General features: G+C 42.2%; 1 pseudogene; it reads right to left on the bottom strand.

The window, feature by feature from the left end:
* Nucleotides 1-15488: 15488 nt before the first annotated feature.
* LOC128830488 (claudin-4-like) lies at nucleotides 15489-16113 on the bottom strand (annotated as a pseudogene).
* Nucleotides 16114-23205: the final 7092 nt, after the last annotated feature.

Raw genomic sequence — 23205 nt, 5'->3', positions numbered from 1 at the left:
TGGTTCAGGACCAGAAGTTTCATCCTCTTCCTCTTCCTCATCTGACTCAAGTGAGAATGATTCTGGTACATCAGGAACCGGCAGTCCTTCTCCGTGGGGTACTGGGCGTATAGCTGATGGAATGTTTGGATAATGCACAGTCCACTTTTTCTTCTTTGACACACCTTTCCCAACTGGAGGCACCATGCAGAAGTAACAATTGCTGATATGTTCTGTTGGCTCTCTCCAAATCATTGGCACTTCAAAAGGCATAGATTTCCTTTTCCTGTTCAACCACTGGCAAAGATTTGTTGCACAAGTGTTGCAGCATATGTGTGGGGCCCACCTCTTGTCCTGATCTACAGTTTTGCAGCCAAAATAAAGGTGATAGGCTTTCTTAACCATAGTGGTTATACTGCACTTTTGTGATGCAAAAGTCACTTCACCACAAACATAGCAGAAGTTATCTGCACTGTTCACACAAGTACGAGCCATCTCTGCTCACTTTGGCTAAACAGAAATGTGTCCCTTTGCAAAATCAAACACTGACAAATAAGAGAGCACGACACTGTATGATTTCTGGAGCTGATCTAGGGCAATTTGTTCAGCAGAGTGATGTAAGCTTCGTTATGATTGCATCATCCATGACTTCTAGGAATAACATGATGCAATTCATATCATGTATGACGCAATACCAGCTTCAGATTGCATTATTAATTGTTTTGCCTAAAAAGCAAGTACTGTCCAAACCCAGTCATAGATTTATTCATAGATCCAGTCAAAGATGTATTTTAGTCATTTCTGGTTTAAATTGAGATCCCTTCACTTTATAACTCACTTATCCTCTGCCATTCCCAAGTCAAGGGTCGTATATACTGACCCAATAGCATATCTTGAAAACTAGAGCCAATCAACAATTTTAAGCATCATTTTCATTCTCAGTGACCCAGAATTAGTAAAGTTTGACTGCATTTATTTCAGAAACATTTTGGCTGTAGAGCAGTGTAATCAGTATAATAGAATTAGTGATATTCAACTACCTGAAGGGGGGTTCCAAAGAGGATGGAGCTCGGCTGTTCTCAGTGGTGGCAGATGACAGAACGAGAAGCAATGGTCTCAAGTTGCAGTTGGGGAGGTCTAGGTTGGATATTAGGAAACACTAGGAGGGTGGGGAATCACTGGAATGGGATTCCTAGGGAGGTGGTGGAATCTCCATCCTTAGAGGTTTTTAAGGCCCGGCTTGACAAAGTCCTGGCTGGGATGATTTAGTTGGGGTTGGTCCTGCTTTGAGCAGGGGGTTGGACTAGATGACCTCCTGAGATCTCTTCTACCCCTGATCTTCTCTGATTCTATGATTATTCAAATATATAACAAACAATTGATTGATCACACTTGTTACGCTAAAAGCTTCAGTGCTGCAAAACCAGAATTCCATTTTGGTCATGTGCCACCTATCACCTCATCCCTGCTAGGACACTGCCTGGAAAGTTCCCAGGTTTTCATAGGGACTCCAGGTCAAATTCATCCCAGGGTAGCAGCACTGAAAATATATAAAGGTGAATTTGACTCTCCAAGACTAATTGCCAAAGAGTACAGAAAAGCTTGTGGGAATTATGGAATAACTATATTGTTATGTGTGCCCAGGAATATAGTGCATATATGCATACTTGTGAAGGCTTCCCTGCCTATCAGTTCTTTCTTTCATAATATTCCTGTGCCCACTAAGACCTCTTCCCCCCTATCATTTACCTTGCCTATAGCCTCTGATCTCTTCCTTTACCGCCCAATGGGGCTGATGTGGATGTTGGAGTTTGATCAGCTGCAGTAGCTGTCAGAGACTCTCTGACGTGCTCAACCTCTGCCAGGCCATTGGATCCAGCATGTGCTCTGGCCTCAGGTTTCCCAGTTGGCAGTACAAGAGCTGAAGCTGTGCCATTGGGCAGGACTCGGTCAATAACCAAAACAGAAATAGGAGCAACATTGAGAATGTGTGGATATTATTTTTAATGTTCATGATGCCCATGGAAGTGAGAGGATAAAATAACTGGTTAGAGTCATGTGGTGTTTGTGGGTGGGTCCTCCACATAGCTGTGTCAATGCAGCTCACCCATGATCTGCATAACCCTTTGATCCTCCAGTCTTGAGCCTTCTTTCAATTCCACAATGCACCTGAATCTTCAACTACAGGCATTACTGCCATTCCAGGCCTTGGACTACTATACAGTTCTACCTATATACCTCAAGCCTGACTTGCAGCCCCTCCCTGAACCAGGCTCTCTACCTTTTTCTATCAGGCACCTACTGCTGGACAAAATTGCCTGTCTTGGGCAATTTTATCAGAGCACTTCCTATCCCTGGGCCATTCTTGAGCAAATTGCATCCAATTACACCTCTACCTCGATATAACACGACCCGATATAACACGAATTCGGATATAACGCGGTAAAGCAGCGCTCTGGCGGGGCGGGGCTGCGCACTCGGGTGGATCAAAGCAAGTTCGATATAACGCGGTTTCACCTATAACGCAGTAAGATTTTTTGGCTTCCGAGAACAGCGTTATATCGAGGTAGAGGTGTATTTGTTTTTCCAGTGTGGAGAGTCACTCAGAGATTAAACTGAAGCCTTCAAATACTTCTGATACTAAACAAGGATGGTAAATTATCAGTCATGGTACAGAAAAGGCAAAAGTATTCAATAAATATTTCTCTTCTGTATTCAGAAAGAAGCAATGTCATGTTTTCATATTTTACAGCAACAACATGCTTTCTATTCCATCAGTAGCCAGGGAAGATGTTAAACACCAACTATTGAAATTTAAATCTTCAGGACCAAATAACTAGCTCTCAAGAGTTTTAAAACAATTGGCCCAGAAGCTCTCTGAACTACTAATATTGATTTTTAGCAAGTCTGGGAATACAGCGGACATTCCAGAGGATTGGGAAAGAAGCTAACATTGTGTTAATATTTGAAAAGGTCAATGAGGTGACCTGGCTAACTATAGGCATGTTAGCCTGACACTAATCCCAGGCAAAATGTTCGGGGCAACTGCCCCTGTATTTTCTCTCAGTGGCCTAGCTAGCTTCTCACTCCACAGCCACTGCCTTTGTGAGTGGAAACCTGACTGGGGTATTTGAACGCTGGGAACTCTGCAGCCTGGACTGCCCAAGCACACCTGCTTGCTTTCTCTTCAGAGTTAAGAGAAAGTTAATTGTATTGCTACTGTTATAAATTACCACACAGCACTTCCTATGCAAGCCTGCTAGACTCCTAAGATAAAAAACATTACAGAGACAGCATTAAAAACAATAACAGAACCTACATGTAGGCTAATAAGCTTCCCAGATATCACCTTAATTCTATCCTGGGCTCTGGCAGGAGCAGTCCTTCAATCCCCAGTCCCCGGGACTTCCTTTGTGGTCACAAGTTCATCACAGTCTCAACTCAGAACTAGCACCTTCATAGCACGTTTAGTTCACCCTTTATAGAGGTCAGGGGTGTTTGATCTGGAGTTTCCAGGAGCAGGTAATTAGTCAACAATGAGTTTACCTCCCCAGGCCATAGCCTCAATAAGGGTGGATTCAAAGTCAGTCATTTTCATTTCTCAGGTACTTTCATGGGTATTGTTCCAAAAAGTCCATTGAAGTTCCTAATGCCTTCCAGAAATTGCATTAGTCAATCTCCTAAAGAAGATGCATAGATACAGTTCCACAGTAACACATACACAATTGCATTATTAATACAATGGATCTCAAAGATGTTAAACTTAAGTCAATAAAGTACATTGTCAGTCTGTCACAGTAGGCTGGTTTGGGATGCAATCAGTAAAGAATTAAAAGATGGTAGCATAATTAAGACAATCAACATGGTTTTATGGAAAACAGGTCTTGTCAAACAAATAATAATAATACCCAGCTCTTATATAGAGCTTTTCATCAGCAGACCACAGCATTTAACAAAAGAAGTCAGTGACATTATCCCCATTTTACAGGTAGGGAAGCTAAGACATAGGGAACTCTGGGCAAGGTCACCCAGATGGCCAGTGGCAGAGCTGGGAATAGAATGCAGGATTCCAGAGTGCCAGTAGTGTGCTCTATCCATTAGGTCATGCTGCTTCTTTGAACTTGTTGTTTTTATGAGATCACAAGTTTGACAATAAAGGTAAATATTTCACCATAATATACTTGTATTTCAGTCTGACATTTCATTTAGTTCCTCATGAAGTTCTGATAAGAAAAGAAAATTAGCACTACGCAAAATGTATGTAGGCCAAGTTAAATGGTTTATAAATTAGTTAACTGATAGACCACAAAAAGTAATTGTGAATGGGGAACTGTCACACAATGAGGGTGTTTCTACTAGAATCCCACAGGGATGTGCATTTGACCCTATGCTATTCAGTACCTTTTTCTGGAAGAAAATAATACATGATTGCTACTAACATTTGCAGATGTTACAAAATTGTTACAGTGATAAATAATGATGGGGGGCGGGAGGGAGAACAGCTATATAGACCAACCTGAATCACTTGATAAGGTGGGCTCATTTGAGCAACATACCTTATAACACAGCCAAATGCAAGATCAAAAGTCTAGGAACAAAGAATGAAGGTCACACTTGTAATATGTGGGGGGTAGGGGATTTTGTATCCTGGAAAGCAATGGCTCTGAAAAGGACTTAGGGATCATGGTGAGATAACCAGTTGAACATAAACTCCCAGTGTGTGATGCTGTAGCTAAGAGAATGAAAGTGATCCTTGGATGCATGAACAGGAGTGGGAGTGGGAACATGGTATTACTGCTGTATATGGCATTGGTTAGACCATTACACAAACTTCAAAAAGGATGTGAATAATTGGAAAAAGAATGATTTGCAGTCTGGAAAACATGTCTTATACGGAGAGATGACAGAAACTTAATCTCTTCAGTTTATCCAAGAGAAAGTTAAGAAGTCACTTAATCATAGGCTACACATACCTACATGATGGTAGATGGCTCTTTAATCTAGCAGAAAAAGGGATAATGAGATCCAATATTTGGAAGGTGATGCTAGACAAATTCAGACTAGAAATAAGACAGACTATTTTAGCAGTGAGAAAAATTAACCATTGGAACAACTTACCTAGGGGCGGTGATGGGTTTTCTATCACATGATGTCTTGAAGTCAAGCCTGGATGGCTTGATGCAGGAACAACAGGTGAGGTCCTGTGGCTTGTTTATGCAGGAGGTCAGACCAGTTGATCACAATGATCCCTTCCAATCTCAAAATATATGAATATATGAAAAACTCATTAAACTCATTTCGCTTGTGGTTAAAACAAGGATTTTTATTTGTGTCCCCTCAGAGAGGATTGGCTCATGCACTAAAGCATTATTTGCAACAGCGAGTCACCACAGATAGAAAAAAGAGGTGCAGATTGGCCAACTGAGAGAGAAGGTCCCCCCACAGGACTGTTTACACTCGCTGTATCTGTGGCAGATTCAAACAAAGTTTTCATGTGCTTTAAAATGATCCCATAGACAGTTACATATCCGCTGCGCCAAAAGGCCCCCTTTTTCCCCCTTCCAGGGTTCCATTTACTGTAGAAAAATGGAACTGGTAAACCTATACTGCTCCATAAACAGTGCAGCACAGTGTCTGTTGCAATTCTGTGCAATTTACTGTAATCATATATACTTAAGTGAAATTTACATTATCATTACGAACTGCTCTTTGGAAATGATCCTTTTTCAACCTATAGCTATTAGCACATTGGTGCTGCCAGGACAAAGTTGTCAGCACCAGCAGAAGCAATTTCATCAAGTTTCTTTTTACATAGACCCACGGCTCATATTAGCCCCACTGCCTCCTGGATTTTTAATATTTTTTCCTCTCTCTACCCATGCAGTTTGACTCTTCTGATGAAATTAAAATAATGTCAAGAATGAAGAGTTTTAGCCCGTGCTAAAAATAGCGCTGATCATCAGCAGGGGACGCGATTTGTCAGCCATGTGCAACAAAGATGACCTCTTTGTCAGGTCTAGTCTGCAGCAGGCGGTGTCTGCTCATGGTCTACTTTTACATTGGCTCAAAAATAAACAGCAAGTTCCTCTGGCTGGCCTCCCTTCCCAAACGCAGGCATGGAACATTCTGTACAAGGAAGCACTCACAATCGTTCGAGGGGCCAACTCTAATGAAGTTAATTGATGCATCAACGACGTGTGTTAAACATGAATGCTTTTCTAATATGGCCATGAGTTGCACAGATATGCATTATATTATTGCACGGTAAACACAGTACAGTACATTTGGGATATCCTACGGACGTGAGTTGAGAGAGAATGCATTTATTTTCGCAAAATAGGGTCTTTGTGCTCAGATCTGGAACTTATGTAACGTGCCAGGGACACCAGAATATATCACCTACTTTTATACCAACAGTTGAGTAAACCAGAAATGTGTGTGATGTTTTACAGAAAAAATTAACCCAAATAAACAAAAAGTCACTTTCCTATGTGGATTACATCTTTTAAATAAACAAAAAGGGGGCTGAGGAGAGGGGAAGGGGGAAATTTAAAGCTGAAGCAACATGAAAGTTGTTAGAATAGAGTCATTTGCTAAATCAACCCCTGCCTTAACCCACCCCTAAATACACAAATTAAGAAAATACTACGCAGAGCAGGGGGGTAGGGAAAGTGGGATACGGTGTAAAGAGTATAGATCGGATTCTTATTTATGCTAAGACCACTGTATACTATTTGATAGTGTGAAAGGGCCTTAACGTGGGAGCAAATTATATTTATACCCACTTTAAGACCCTTTTTCACTGTCAGAGTGGTGTAAAGCAGCATTAGTGTAAACAAGACTCAAACTCTATATCCTTGCCTTGAAGCAGTAGGTATGATACAGAAGTGACCTTGGTGCAGGCAGCATAGATGTTCCCACTGTCCCAGCTCTATCAGCATGTTGGGATTAATGTCTTCATAGACATAAGATAACATTGTTGATAACATCCCGGCTGGAGGGAAATCATTTGGGTTTGGGAGAGAAGTATTGGAGGAGGGAATACACAAGGTCTCTCTATTACGGCCTTCCTTAAGCACAAATAATCATTAGTTTAGCTACAGACCTCCTGTACTACAACGTACCCTGGTTGGAAAGACAAAACTTCATGGGAGGAATGAACGTGATCCAAAGTCAGCTCAAAAGGCACATGTTATAATTTGTTTAAGCATGCAACACCCTTCAGACACAGGATATATTACAAATGCATTTCAGTTTGGTGCTTATGATCTGCGCTGTGCCAGTCTGCTGGGGCAGAGGGAAAGACAGTGTTCAGTGCTGTCTCAAAAATGATACAGCAGAAACAGAACAGATCCAGAGATGGGTAATGTAACTGATTAGAGGCATGGAAAGACTTTCATATGAGGAGAGATTAAAAAGAGTGGGGCTATACAAAGGAATGAATGGTTTAGAGAAGTTATATTGTGTGCTCCTGTTTACCCTCTCTCATAAAACGGGAACAAGGAGGCATTCAAGGAAATTTAAAGGCAACCTTTTAAAAATAATACAATTAACCTTGAGTGCCACAAGATCACTAAAGCCAAGAGCTTAGCGAAGTCAAAAAAGGATTAGATTATTCATATGAATAATGGGAACATCCAGTTACACTAGGTACGATAAATGCATATCTATAAATATTTGGGATATAGATAGTAAAGCTTCAAGTCATAAACCAACCTCTAACTTCCTATGGGTAGGAAGAAATTTCCCCCATGGACAGATTATTTCATAATTATCCAGTATGGAATTTTCTGCACTGTTCTTAGATCCATCTGGTACAGATCATTGTGAAAGACAGGATATTGGGCTAGATGGTCCCACTGGTCTGATTGGTACATGGCAATTGCTATTTTCCTTTAAAAACTGAAATAAGAATCATGCCACCTCTGTACTCTCTACATCCCTGATTCAGCAAAGCACTTGAACATGTGTTTAACTTTAGGGCTGTTTGAAAGTCCCATTGAATTTAATGGGACTTGTACACATGGTTAAGTGCTTTGATGAATAAGGATGGATTTAGGCATGTGCTTAAATGATTTGTTGAATCAGGATCTAATCTCTCTTCTAAAAAAAAAAAAAGGCGTGGGTGATTGGAAACCGCACATTGCTGGGGCTACACAAGGCCCCCTAATGCTATAGAACTCCAAGCAGTAACTTGTCATACTTGGAATTAAATTTGGTCTTGTTACAATGAGAAACAATGGGAGCTAAAGGATGGTTTTGTAGTTAAGGCACTGCGTAGATGCAGAAGACCTGGGTTCAATCCCATCCTCTGCCACTGACTTCCAGTGTGACCTTGGGTCAGTCACATCAGCATTCTGTTCCTCAGTTTCCCCATCTATAAAATGAGGGTTTATAGCACTTCCCTTCCTCACAGGGGCATTGTGGGGATAAAGTCATTAATGTTTGTGAGATGCTCGGACACTGTGGTTGTGGGAACCATATAAGCAGATATAAGCTAAAGAGGAAAGGAAGGCTTTAAAGAACGTCACAGTGGGAGTATTTTAAGTGATGCAGAATAAGCCTAAATGCTTTACTTTCATTGCTTGTTTCATCATTTTTCTTACCATTTTTGCCAGTTTCTGGCATTCTTTATCTCTGTATAGCCTGTCTTTTCCTCTCCATTTGCTCTGGTGGAGAAATCATGCATAGGCTATGTGTACACTTATGGACGCATGTGCAACTCAGACACTGCATGCCCCCCGCCACAGGTATAAACAGCATTGTAAACAGTGAGGCACTGCTTAGGTGAGTAGAGTAAAACCCATTTCTCTACACTGCTATTTTTTAGCAGCATAGCACCCGGCTTCCTCTACCCTGCAGGAGCCTTTCCCCACTGCCTCCCCCCTGCCAGAACTTTTCACTGCTCTGTGGAGCTACATACTGCAGTGTGGACGCCGCCTGCTTTTCACTGGGGCATGTAGCTATACATATGCTACACACTATCACCACTGTAGGCAAGGGCTGAGAGATGGACTTGAGCCATGAAATCCAGATCCATATTTAAAAAAAAAAAAAATTGGGGCGGGTGGAGAGGTTTAGAAAGTAGAGTTTTGGCTCAGCCCATTACAGAAAAAGCACCAGTCACAAAGTTCAGGTATGGAGTCAAACTTCCATGTGATTTGGGAGGGTTTGAATGTGGAAGTTCAGGCTCATCTCTCTGGTCACAATGCTGAATTCATGACACTGAGATCCTTTCCACAGCACCAAGTCTATGTCATTATAAACACAACACTGTGATTTCCCTGCAGGCTGAAGCAGAAGGGGAAGCTAGGCAGCAAACAGCGGAGAACTTGTTTAAAAAGCAACAACAAAACCCTTCAATAACATCAACTGCAAAACATAAGAGAATCCTGGTCCTAGAAAAATGTTCTCTTAATTTTGGTTTGCCTGTGTGCAAATCTCTGCTTAAGTAAATACTTAGAGGCAGAATTTTGGTGCTGGTCTCCTTCATTGCAGACACAATTTTGTGTACACAAATCCTACCACCAAGACATGCAAGTACCCACAGATCAGGCATTAAGATTTCCAAAGGGTAAGATTTAAATGTGCAATTAATTGTAAGTGCAAAAATGCAGGCACAATTAATTATAGTCTCAAAATTGTATCTGCAAAAACAAAGGCCAGGTTGAGACCCTTTCAAAATCAGGTCCTTAAAGAGAATGAGTCACTGAATCACCATAGAGAACATGCCAGATGGGTTGTGTAGCAATAAGTGCCAAGTGCTGGTCCCCCTGTATCTGGGAAAGGGCAGAGAGGTGAGCAGTTTGGGGGAGTGAGAAGTAGTTGCATGCATGTGAGGTTGGCATTACAACAGGTTGGAGTTTTAGGTCATGTCACTGTTACGGGGTAAGCTGCACTTTAGACCACTGTTAGTCCCTCTCAAGTGTACCCTGGACACAACAAGTGTGGATTCCTGCACCTCCCTCAATGGGTGGAGCCCCTGTTTCCCAACCATATTAACCTGACAGGCCTAGCCATGTTTCCCACCTGTAAACTGTTTTCCTCAGTGGACCAGTGACAATGGCTGATTAAAGGTGACTAGAAACAGCTTCTTCAAAACAAAGCATTGTTTATTCCCCCAAAGGTGCGTAGTACACAGAACAAAGAAAAAAAAACACTAAAGACCTCTACATACCTATTTCCCCTTACCTAAACCTTAACTTTCCCTGCAAGCTTTTGTGAATTCCCTTCAGCCCAGTTACCTCTGGGGTGGGAGGTGCAGTCTATCCTGCTGCATTCTCTCGTCCTCTGTGATGTTGTCTCTGCCCATGTCTCACCCTGGGCAGCTGCTGACCACTCACTTAACTCCTCCTTTTCTGTAGGTGTGCACCTTTAAGGTTCAGCATTCCCTTTGATCCTAGGTTCAGACCTGAGAAGAATAAACCTTGCCAGCCTTGCTAGAGCCAGGCAGGGGGCATTCTCCAATTAATAGCTTCCCCATTGTTTCCTCAAGGACCTCTGGAATTCTCTTGGACTGTACCTTATCTTTGCCATTGTTGTTTCCAGTTTCTTCCTCCCCACCCCAACTTTGATTTAACTCCTTACAGTCAAGCAGGATGATATCGAACACGTAAACTGAGGCAAAATAATAATACACATAACTTCCTCAATTCAACAACCGCTGGTTCTAGAACAACAGGCCCAACACATTGAGAAGTGATCCCCTCTGTTCGCATGCACACACCCCTCTATTCTGACTGACTCACATTACCACCTACTGGCCTTAGCTGCCACATGGGAGAAGATGTTATGAAAAGTTTCAGAAACAAAATCAAGGAGGAGGAAATTCACCCCAGTGTGTACAGAACCAGAGCAAGACCCTACAAACCTTTCACATCCTACCTTATAGATTCAGATTGTATAGAGGGGCCTTATACTGATGCACTGCAATGGAGTGAATTAAAGGATAGTAAAATCCTGGGGGAAAGCATGGGGGAATCAAGCATATCCTCATTGTTTATATGTGATATCCTCTATTGCTTTTACTTGACTACTCAGTTTAGTACAGTCTCAAAAAACCAGTAGCTTCTTACAACAAGCAATGTAACCCAGTACACCACTTCTGAGAGACAAACGTTAAACAACCCCTCTCTGATGTACAGTTCCTGGGTGGCTCAAGAGTAGCTTGCACGTCAGAGGTGGCACATGGAATGTACCCCGCAGTCAGCACCTGCCTTCATCCTTAACATGGGGGAGATGCTCCACTGAGAGTGCCAGCATGCAGGGCTGTTTCAATCTGAAAGCTCACTGTAGTGATTTAGATTTCTTTTCCTGTCACCACCACAACTGTGGCTGCTCTTGCAAGAAGGCAGCGCCTGCTACTTTGCTGAAAGACAATCCCTGTAACTTCCAGCTGTGAGCATGTGTGGTCAGGCTTTTGTGGGCAAAAAGTGGTGGTTTCCTATTTCCATAGTTGATTTCAACTTGTAAGCACAGTATCAAAAAGACTAAAGCCCACAGTGACTCACCCCAGTTACGTTAAGCAAAACATCTTAACTCTTTTGTGTGAGTCAGGTGCATTGATCCAGTACCTGCTGATAACCTTGCCATCTCCCTTTATTTCCCTGCTCGCCACTCTTTCCCTTTCTTGTGCAATTTGTCCTAGCTTTTCAGCATTAGAGTAGGGTCTGGAATACATGCGACTTCTGATGGAGGATTTGCAACAGAAGTTGAATGAACCCAGCAAATGAGGATCCAGTTACTTTTTTATCTGTTTAAAAACTTATATCAAATGATAGACATCAGAAAGGGGGATGCCTAGGAAGGTTCCTAGATGTTAGAGTGTCCAGAGCTCTGCAGAAATGGGGCTTACCTGGGTATAGACAACAGATGTCAGGGAGATTGTGGGCCTGGATCCAACCCCCATTAAAGTCAGTGGGAGTCTTTCCATTCACTTGAATGGGGTTTTTAAATCAGGCCCTATGAAATTTGGATCTAGAGGTATCCTGGCCTCCAATCACCCTGAATCAGACAGTAAATTACTGGAAAGTCATTGTCATGTAAAGGGATTGGCAGGTAGAATATTCATGTGCTTAGACAGATGTCGCTCGGTAAAGTGTGGGCTTTCTCCAGGGTGGTACCCAGTGCACCACTGCTATAGGGAAAGCTATGTGCAGTAAAGGGAGAAAAGCCCTTTCCCATTTAACACAGTGTTCTGTGCTTTTATAATATGAAACACTCTTTTCTATTTTTCTTTCAAGCTCTGGGGGCTTGATTTCTCTCCAAACTTTTGACCCTAACTCAGACCTGTCTGGAGTGATCCCCGCCTCGCTGATACATAGTCATAGATTTTTGCTTTCTATTTCCAAGCCAGATCCTTCTTCTCTCAAGCAGCTAGCTCTCTAGGAGTGAGCATGCAGATTACGCTGCTTTCTAGTACTGCATTACTGAGTTGTTTAAAGGCAGACAGGGAAACCCCATTGCTTGAGAGATTTAAAACTGAACTGGAAAAGGCACTGAACAATCTACTTTAGGGAGAAATCTTTCCTCGGCAGGAAGAGAAATCAACACTGCAGGTTTTTTCCACCTCTGGCGATAAGTCTGGCCAGGGCAACTGGGGCTATACTGATCTCTAGAGCATCCCCTGGTAAGCGCTCCTAAAGATCCCACTTGCTTCCCTTGAAATAAACTAAGAAAAAGGAAAAGCCAGGGTAACATTGCCTGACCTCCTTCAGGGTAAGACTCCAGGATTGCTAGGGAGGCAGTTTAATTTACACCACCCAGTGGCTGCCTGGTTGAATCTAGTTCCATTTACCCACCTGGAGTGAGTTAAACTTGCCATTTGAAACCTTTTACATTGCCTATTTTTGTTTAACTTTGAAAGCTGAACTCTGCATTTATACTATTATTTTGCATGGGATTTCCTATATTTTTTAGAAGAGATAAAAATAAGGCTTGTGTAATCTCTTTGAATTTGAGCTCTTTAGTTCTTCAAACCAACCAGTGTGCACTTAACTATCTATGTACTTTTGACCCGAGTGTTTGCAGTGATATAATTTCAGGATGTGCACACATGTCCAATACATATGGTTTTAATTGCACGTACCTGCAGTCTTCAAAGGGCCATAACTTTGTTAAATCAAACCCAGTTTTAATCACACTACGCAAAGATGTTAGTCCTCAATGAGGACTATGCAAACTTCACAGTTCTGTCATTCTTTCTGCAGCCATGTTAAAAAAGAGCCATGGTTATTGCGGGGAAGGGGATTTGAAACACAGCCATTATTCAACAATCGCTGCTGAGATTTTACTTCCACTTGCCAAAAAAAAAATTGCATCTTCAAGCAGACCAAGAAAAGGATTTAGCTCCAAAGGTGAAGTTTTCAGAAAGTTACAGACATAGATCCAGTGAAATAGAGGGTTACAACAGGAAGTGTTCTACAGCCTGAACAATTGGTGTTTGCTGCTAACAGCCTGAGCACAGAAGCTGAAAACATATTTATACAAGAGAACTGTATTAGCAGGAATGCCAGGGATTCCTCTGGTGTAAACCCAGCATAGGTGATTTTATGCTTCCCCTTCTCTACCCTCTGCATAGGAGGAGTCTTGCGGATGAGGAGAAGCAAGAAGAGAACATGGCTAGAGGTGGGAGGAGGCAGCGGAAATACATTGCACTCTGGTGATCCTCAGCCAACTGAGCAATACCAAGGGCCCCCCACTAGCCAGAGTAACTTGGGGCAGCCTTTAGGCTGCTCTAAATTTCACCTAGGGACTACTTGATCCCCAGTCAGGCCAAGGATCAGGGGAGCATCAAGGTGGCTTAAAGCCACCTTCCACCCACCCCAACAATCCAAGTCATGCCACAAGCAAAGCTCAGCCAGACCCAGGGTTGTTATCTCCCTATCTTATTTTTCCAAAACATCAGATTTATGTTTTAAATGCTTGAAGCAGTTTTTTTTTTACTTATATTCATTTATTTCAAAATAGGCACAAGCTGATAAATGCACTGTAGCATGCGTAGGATGAGCATTTCATTTTGTAGCATCTTTTCATTAATGAAACTATTATTTATTCCATACCTTCACTTCTAGGCAAAAGAGACACGGAGGTAATTGTCGTGGACATTCTGCTAGTCAAAATTAACCAGAATGTAAGCAACACAGAAATGAGACAAAGTTGCGGAAAGGAAAAGATGAGTAGGACACTGCACAATGCTAAACTTCATCTGGGTATGTAAACAAAAATCATAGTTTTTAAGAAAAAATATGACTTCTCACTGCCCATCTAATAATTCAATTACAAGACATCAACATGTCCAAATAGCTCCGGATTCCTTTGCACTGAAAAACAGGTTATTCTTAAACAGTCTGTGTGTGTCCATCCCTGGCAGTTAGCAATTACATGTTGCCATTTTAAACTCTAGTTTAGACCCAAATATTATCCCCAAAGCTGTCAAGGGATACATGTTCAGCAGGAACTGTTAGAGATGTTTCTAAACTGCAGGATTATTTGGCACATAGCTTTTTATTGATTTTGTTTTTGTTTGTTTATAAAGAGAAATAAGTGGGGGCAGAGGGGGAGGAGAGAGCTAATATGATATGGAGATGTTCACCGGAAGGTCACTAGGCTGAATTCAGCTCAGGTTAAATGTATTGGTCTATCTCAAATTAGGTATTGATCTCTGTCCAATTTCAAGTTCAAAAGGGAAAACAACAAAAAACCACCACCATCCTTGCTAGCCATTTAAGCTGAGAAGACAAGGGTTGACTGCGCCTGGAAATTTAACTTCCCCTCACCTTTTGAAGTAGTCCCTCCAACATGAGACCACGTCAGATGCTACATCCAAGAGCATCACATACACACGGAGGAATGGAAATGACAACAAAGAACTCTGTGCTTTCAGTGGAGATCAGATATATATATACCCAACAATGCCTTCTGGGATCTCTCCACCAGAAAGGAATGGAGCCTCCTGTGGGCAACTCTGTTCACTCTCACCAGGGATCACAACTGAACCAACAACATCTCATGACCCACAGTAATGCAAGCAGTTGATCGATATAACATCATCAGAAAGGACCCTGATCATCAGCCATCACCAGGAAGAGATCATCGACTGACCCAACACACAGAGCAGACTCTCTGTGTCATACCTTGGTTATAACCCTGATTTTCAAGGGTCAAGGAAGTCCTAGACATCCATATATGGCAAGAGTTGTCACAACCCTTTAACTATTCTTCACCACCAAAGGCAGATTAAATACAGGTCAACGGTTGCATAGACTGCCCATGTCAAGAGATGGATTTTTGAATTGATGCCAGACACATGCTTCCTTTAAAGCAATCATCACCCTTTTCTCCAAAAAGGTGTAATTGTTAAACTCTACCAGCAAAGGAGCCAGTACCATTGGTCCAACATGAAAGGACACCACCCCCAAACCAGCCAGCTTTGCAACAGGGAGTCTCATGTGGAGAGGGGGCTCCACCCTCCACCCACCCCCACTGAGAAACCCCAGACCGCCTGCCCCTCAGACATAGTTTTTGCTGGGATAGTCACTGCGGGGCTGGGAGACGGCGGCAGTGTAACAGGCGCTGTAGTTGGTGCTCTTCTCGGGATAGGTGCAGTAGAGGAGGCCGGCCCCCAGAACCAGCAGGGCCACGGCAGCCCAGCCGACGTAGAGCGAGGCCCCCAGCTTCCTCTTCTGAGCTTCGGACACCGGCGGGTTGTGGAAGTTCTGGATGATCGTGTTGGCCAACCAGCATATGGGGATGCAGCAGAGGATGCTGGAGACCAGAAAGACGGCTCCAGAGACCATCATGATTCACACCTTGGAGCCTTCATCCTCCACGCAGTTCATGCACTTGGTGCCCACAACGCTCACCAGCAACACCAGCACCAAGATGACCATCATGGCATGGGCGGCCTGCAGGTCCTGGGGCAGCACCAGCATGGAGTCGTAAACCTTGCACTTCATCTGGCCTGTGCTCTGCACAATGCAATTCATCCACAGCCCCTCCCGGTTGTTCTGCACCACCACAATGTTGTTGCCAATGAAGGCCATCACCTTCCACATGGGCAGGGCACAGGAGATAATGGAGCCCAGCCATCCCACCACCGAGAGCACCCAAGATCTGCAGACCTGCTGAGGCCATGATTGGGTGGGAAGGTGCCTGTCTCTCCGCAGTAACTTTCCTTCCAAGGTACGGCTCCTCCCCCTCAGCCCCAGCACAGGCGCTCTGTGTCGCAGCCCAGCAAATTGCAACAGGCAGCAGACAATAACAGGCAGCCTGACCATGTCCCCCATCACTACCAAGTCTTGTGTTTTGGATGATTTTGTTAGTTGTTTTAAAAAAGTCTCATCCACATCTTCTTCCTGATTGCATGGTTTATAGTAGACCCCTATCACGACATCACCCTTGCTTTTTACCCCTTTTATCCTTAACCAGAGACTTTCTGCAGGTCTGCCACCCACTTCCATCTCAACCTAAGTCCAAGTGCATACATCTTTGATATACAAAGCAACACTTCCCTCCTTTTTCTCTGCCTGTCCCTCCTGAACAAGCTGTACCCTTCTATACCAATATTCCAGTCATGTGAATTATTCCACAAATTTCTGTGATGCCAACTATGTCATATTTGTGATTATTCACTAGTATTTCTAGTTCTTGCTGTTTATTCCCCATACTCCTTGCATTAGTATACAAACAGCTAAGATGTTTGTTAGATTTCCCCTCTATATTCCCTCATCTCTTCTTTGTCCATGCAGTGATTTCCCATGTTCCCCCCAGATTCTGACTCTACACCCAAGTCTCCATGTTTTTGGACTTATCTGTGGGCTTTTTGTCTCCTGCCAAATCAGTCTTGTTTTATTTTGGCATCACATTGCAATCATTTTGGTCAAAAGAGTAGCCAGTTTTAAAAAATATGCAATGAGAGTTGCCATACTGAAAAAGACCATGGTCATGTAGTTGAATAGCCTGGCTTCTAGTTGGTGTTTCAGAGGAAGGTGAAACAAACTCATAATGTATCCAGCCACTATTACTTCATGGGCCTAATAACGCTAATTCTCTCTGACCCCTGCTGGTGATCAGCTGATGCACTTGCAATTTTTATCCTAGCTAGTACAATAGGTGTCATTGTTAGTCATGGAAGCAAATCTCTTTCCAGACGTATTAGTTTTAATATTGTTTGGCAATCTAAAGGTTAATTATAGTCTACATCTAAAATATGTCCTTATGGTTATTGTAAATACCTTGTGGGGTGGGTTTTGGGGTTTTTTTTTTTTTTTGGTTTGTTTTTTGAGTTTCCTCCCATCGCTCCCTCCCCTCACATGTTTCTGATCTTGGCCTTGATGCTGTAGCCAGTTCTGCATTTGCTTTTGCCCAACAGTGAGTAGGAGATGGGAGGTGATTTTACTGCTGCAGACAGCACTGGCGACACTAATACTGGAATACCGTGTATAGTTCTGCTGTCTAGGTTCTTAAAAAGAAAGTTAAAAACCTGGAGAGGTGCAAGAAGAGTCACAAAAATGATTTGAGGCCTGAAGTAAATGCCAAGAACCAATGACTGGAAGTTAAAGCCCGACAAATTCAATTTAGAGATAAGGCACAAATTTTAACAGTGAGGTTAACAGTGGTCATGGAACAAACCACCAAGGAAAGGGGTGATTCTCCATCTCTGAGTCTTCAAATCAAGACTGGATGCCTTTCTGGAAGATATGTTTTAGTCAAACATAAATTATTGGGCTCAATTCAGGGGCAACTGGGTGAAATGCAATGGCCTGTGTTATATAGAAGATCAAACTAGATGATCTAATGGTCCCTTCTGACCTTAGATTGATAGATTTAATGAACTGAAATAAGGGTGATGCAAAATATTTTTTGGCAGTTTTCCTGCTCCCCTGAGCCTCCACTCTCCGCTATTCTCTGCGAGATTACAGCTTAGTTGGGAAAGTGGAATCTGTCTGAAAAGGAACAGATGAAGCACACAGCCCTACACATTCCCATACACATATCCATTACAAACAATGTATTAGAATACTTATGAAGCACAAGGTGTTAAAGGCAAGTTTAGGGCTTATCCAAAGCCCACTGAAGCTAATGAGTGTCTTTCCGTTCACTTCAATGGTTTTTGATTCAGGCACAGTGGAAAAGCATGCGCTGAAAATTTAGATTGATTGAAGCGCCATATTGATTCTGACAATCGCTACAAATGAATAAAAACATAGTAACAATTACTCCTTCTTAAAAATGAGAGATGTGAACAGTCAGTCTCTCTCTCTGGGGACACCCCTACAGAGTCTATAGTTTGGAATACCACAGAGGCATTTAGCTGGAGAGTAAGCACAGTTACAGCCATCTATCATATTGCAAATAAAGTGACTCAAAGAAAAAAGTTCCAAACAGGCACCTTTGGGTATTTCACTCATCCCGAGCAATCCCTTAGCTATTGCTGCACAACCCCGACTATAGTTGACTTCTGAGAGCCATTCACAGGCAGCCACTTTTGAATAGCTGCCTAGTTTGCTTTGCTATTTCTCTGTTTTTAAAGGGAAGAGCCATTGTTTCCTATGGATGTTTAGTGCCAGCTTCAAATAAACTGTTTTATTTATTGTAAGCACTGTTTTTCCCCAGTAACATTGATTTTTTTTGGTTCAGGGAAATTATAAATATTAATTTTTAGTTTAAATATAAATAATACTGTGAATGAGCTGTCTGTGCTAAAAATAGTTTCTCTGTTCTAAACCAATCCCTAGATCGAGAGAGAGAGAAAGAGAGACTGTGTCTATCTCTCTGTCTTCTAGGAGACAGGGCACCTCAACTGTGTGGCTTGCCTTTATTTGAGAGAAAAGGGTTATTTCTGAGATACCAGTGGCTTATCTGGAAGTATATTTACCATACTTCAGTACCAGCACGTCTCTCTTCAGAATGTGGTTCAGAAGTCACTAAAGGAAACCACACACTGTTAAGACTAAACATTCTTGAGTAAGCTTCAGTTATGGCAAGTTCAACTGCAGAGGCTGTCGAGAGTGCAGTTACTGACATTTTCCAAATAAATAAAGCAAACAAGTTACTTCAGGAAGAAAATCACATCTATATGATTTATAATAGTGGGAGTTAGTCCATCAAGGCAGGATGAACCCAGTTAACCAGGAGTAATAGGCCACCCATGGACTTCAGCTTTGCCTCCAATGCCTGAGCTCATTCTACCTGGTCCATAACAACTGGTGCTGACCTGCTTTTTTTAGTGCTGTGCAGACTTCCAGAAAGGCTCAGCCAGGTCTCAGAGTTTCAATATGGGTTCGTATTAATAGGGAAAAAATATAGGGATCTTATTTACAGCCTTCTGGCAGCAGGTAGGTAGAAAAAAAACCACCCCTCCAAAATCAATGTTTGCTTTACTGAGGGCCTCCTTAGGTGTACATTGGAAACAATTCCGTCTGTCTGCCACAGTGAAGTCACCCTGCAGCCGAGCGTGCCAGCCAGTAGTAGTCAGCGGTCCAGAATCAACACATTGCTGCTGTTGAGCAGTACCAGACCACATGGCCAAAAAGGGATGGAAAATGGTATATGTGACACAGCATCTGATGAATGATGATAATGAACCAAAAGCATAATGGGGGCAAATGGGCATCTCAGCTCCTTTTCCTCCAAACGGTGACAAGACATAGCCGCTGGCACCACTAATGTAAGGGATATTTTTAGCATTCTGGGCTCCTCCTATCTAGTATAAGCCAACCCCTATCTTTCGTCTTCCCATTATTGGCTCCCAGCTCAAAGGAGTGACCATTATTTACATCAGGGGCCTGATTTTCCACTGCCTTGCACTTTGTGTAGTCACACTGGAGATCTCACTTTATATCCATTTGACACAGTTTTAGATGACTCACTAGCATGTAAGGTGATAGAAATCAGGCTCTGTGCACTGGATCATAGAACATACGGATATGCAACTTTCTCACTATCACACCTCCTTTTGTGCATGCCTGGACACATGCATGTAAGTATTTTACTACTAGGTTCCTCCAACTTCAATGATTTTTGTTTTACTACAGAGATTTCTCTTGAAATTCTTATTAAAAATCAAATCATTCGATTTCTCCAGCTCGTGTCATGCTAACTGATGAGACTCAAAACTTCCATATTCCAAATCCATTCCATTCTATATGCTAATAGATGAGTATTGTTGCAGTCCCCCACTGGAACATTTATGCTTCATTAATTCAGAACCATTAATTCAGAAATTCAGAACCATGAGCTTCATTGTATTACAGGCACCAGCTGAAATTCTTATCAGACAATGCTCCCTAGGCATTACTGGGTGACAAGATACTCCAGGCAGGAAGTGCTTTTCTTGGTGATCACCATGTCTCACCTAGTGTTATACAAGGAAGATATCTGAAAGCCAAGTGAATTTAACCGCTTGAGAAGTGCCATAAGGTCTGAAGTGCTATTATGAACTAGAAATTATACATACAAATACAAAGCTATTGGATCTGCATAGGTGCTGGGCAATGTAGATGGGAGTACAACAGCAGCACAAGCCAGCTCCAGTTGTTTCTGAAGGCTATTTCTTGAAAAGAAGCTTACGTACTCCCTAAAAGCATTCGCTGCCAATCCTGTGATCATATCTGTGGTCGGCAGACCTTTCACCTCTATTGAAGTCAATGGGACTCCAGATGGGTGCAAGGTTCTGCCCACACAGATCTGATTGCAGTGCACCACCGAAGCACGATTACTACAGCACAGATGTGCTGCATTGCTTACTATCAGTCTATTATACTGCAAATAGTTATTTCGTCCTTTGCTCAACACCTGCAATGCACAGCACCATTTACGACCCCAGCCCAGTCTTCTGCTAGAACTGCTACTCACAAACAACAAGCACTTTGGGGTTTGACCTTCTGTACGCTTGCCAGTTCTTCCAGGACTTTGTTTATGCACTTGGCACTCACTTCAATGAGCCACACTGGAGCAAGCAGTTAAAGTTCTTTCTCCTGAAAAATATTAGAGGGCTTTGTTGCAACTCTTCAGAATACTAGCTCAGCACTCACCCCATTCAACCTGCTCACTAAAAATAATCAGTGCATGGTAATCTGGATTTCTCAGGTAGTGATTCCAGAGTGTGAAATGGGTTTTTCCACATCATTTACTGTTTTCCTATCATTCACGAAACCTCTTTTTGCCGTGCATAAATGGTCACCTCTTGTTTATACATCGCTATGGCGCATAACTCCTAACGGACCAAAAAAAAAAAAAAAAGACAAAGCTAACATTTACTCACTACACCCACATATGGTGCACCAAAAAAAATACCCTGCCCTGCCACCCACTCTCTCCCCTCCCCCCAGCCAAAATTTTGATGGGGGAAAAAGGTTTTCTAAAAAGGTTTATGTATTTATACCTGTCTTAATTATACTCATTATCAAGTTATTTCACTCCACACTCATTTGGTGTGACTATGAATAAACCCAACAGACGATAGAGAAGGAGGAGTGTTGCAAGCATACTATTCATGTGGGTGGCAGCCTTAAAAACCCCATTTTGTTTACTTCTCTGGCAGACAGCCTGGAAACGCTGCTTATCGATAGTATTTGACTGAGTAAGCACCACAGTGTGTTCTCAAAACACCATTTCAACCTCAAAACACTCTTGTGAGGTACAGTGGATAATGTATGTGCTTTTTACAGATAGGTAAACTGAGTCACAAAATGGTTTTAAGCAGTCACACATTGACTCACTGGCAGAGTGACGCTGGAACAAAACCTCAAGCTCCTGGAACTCCTAATCCTCCTGCATTAGACAGCACAGTCTCCCAGTTGGATTGTGTGGTTAGCTGAATGCCATAAAGCCTCTGATGTAAATATACACATTCTTCCTGTCGTTAAACATGTGGGTACCTTGTGAATAGCTGTGACACTGGATTAGAATCAAACAATATTATTTATGGTTGAGATGATTTTGCAATGGCAATCCAAAAAAGGAAAAAGAAGCTAGCAGTGCATATTTAGGAACATAAGAATCGCCATACTGGATCAGACCCAATATCCATCTAGTCCAATATCCTGTGTCTGACAGTGGCCAGAAAAAGATGCAAAAGAAAAAGAAAAATATAACTTCTGCTGAAGAGACTACATAAGTACACTAACCTCTTCTCCACCACAACCCCAAAGGGACATCAGGTCATAAGACTAAGGCAAAGTCGGGAGGGTTTTAATCACATATAGACACCAATCAAAACTGAAGCCAGAAATCTAAGTTTTTTGGGTGGATGGGAAGGAGGAAAACAACCATAAAGAGTTTAATCCCATGATCCAAATACACCTCCAGGTATTGGTTATGAGGGAGATTCAAAACAAGAAGCAATTCTGGATGGAAGAAATATGGCAATCGTAACTGGGCCACAATACCTAGAGAGGAGCTTGTGAGATTTTGATCCCATCAATCCTGAACTAGAATCTTAAACTTGATTCGGGCCAGAACTAGAGCTGGTCAGGAAACAGTATAATTTTCCATGGAAAATTTCAACTATTTGTCAAAAAAAAAAAAAAAAGATTTTCAACCTAAAAGTTTTCAGCCAAAAAGTTTTAAATGAAAACGCTACAATTTCCCTGGAAAGCAGACACTTTTTACAAAGTAATTTATGTAATTGAAACCTCAGTTTTCTATCCAAAAATAATTCTAACCAGCCTTACTCTTAACCCAAATCCTGAACAATAGACTGGATGAACACGGACCCAAACCCTGCCTCCTCAGCCAATTTCTAATAAATTAACATTATTGAGGTGACAGATGCATGTAGAACATCATTGAATCATTAAAAGAAGCCTCGGAAATCAATTCCTTTTCAGTCTTATTTGAATGACCTCTCTCTTCAAGTGTAATAAAATGGAACCATCTTCTGCTGGTGAAAGTGACAGTTACATAGAAGCTCATCTTTTTGGTCTCTCTGGCTTTATCACATAGGCCTGAAACAAATGGTCAATGGTCTCACCTGGCAGCTAATTTCTTGTGAAGAAATTGTCCCTTTCCCAAGAGAAAGTCTTTGTGAATCTCTGTATTCTTGACTTTTCTGAATGGATTGGCCTAATAGTTTGCAGTTCCCTTTGTGTTCCTACTGGAATATATTGTAGATGTCCAATACCATTGGGCCTGCAACTTGTATCGTTGTGGAAGGTTTCACCGCCTATGATTTCTCTGCAATGCCACTTGCTTAAGGGAACATTTGAAAGCAGAGTTGAGTTT

This window comes from Malaclemys terrapin, chromosome 1, assembly GCF_027887155.1.
Source record: "Malaclemys terrapin pileata isolate rMalTer1 chromosome 1, rMalTer1.hap1, whole genome shotgun sequence".
NCBI lineage: Eukaryota > Metazoa > Chordata > Testudines > Emydidae > Malaclemys > Malaclemys terrapin.
The sequence above is the reverse complement of the archived record's forward strand: the minus strand, read 5'-3'. Positions and strand labels throughout refer to the sequence as shown.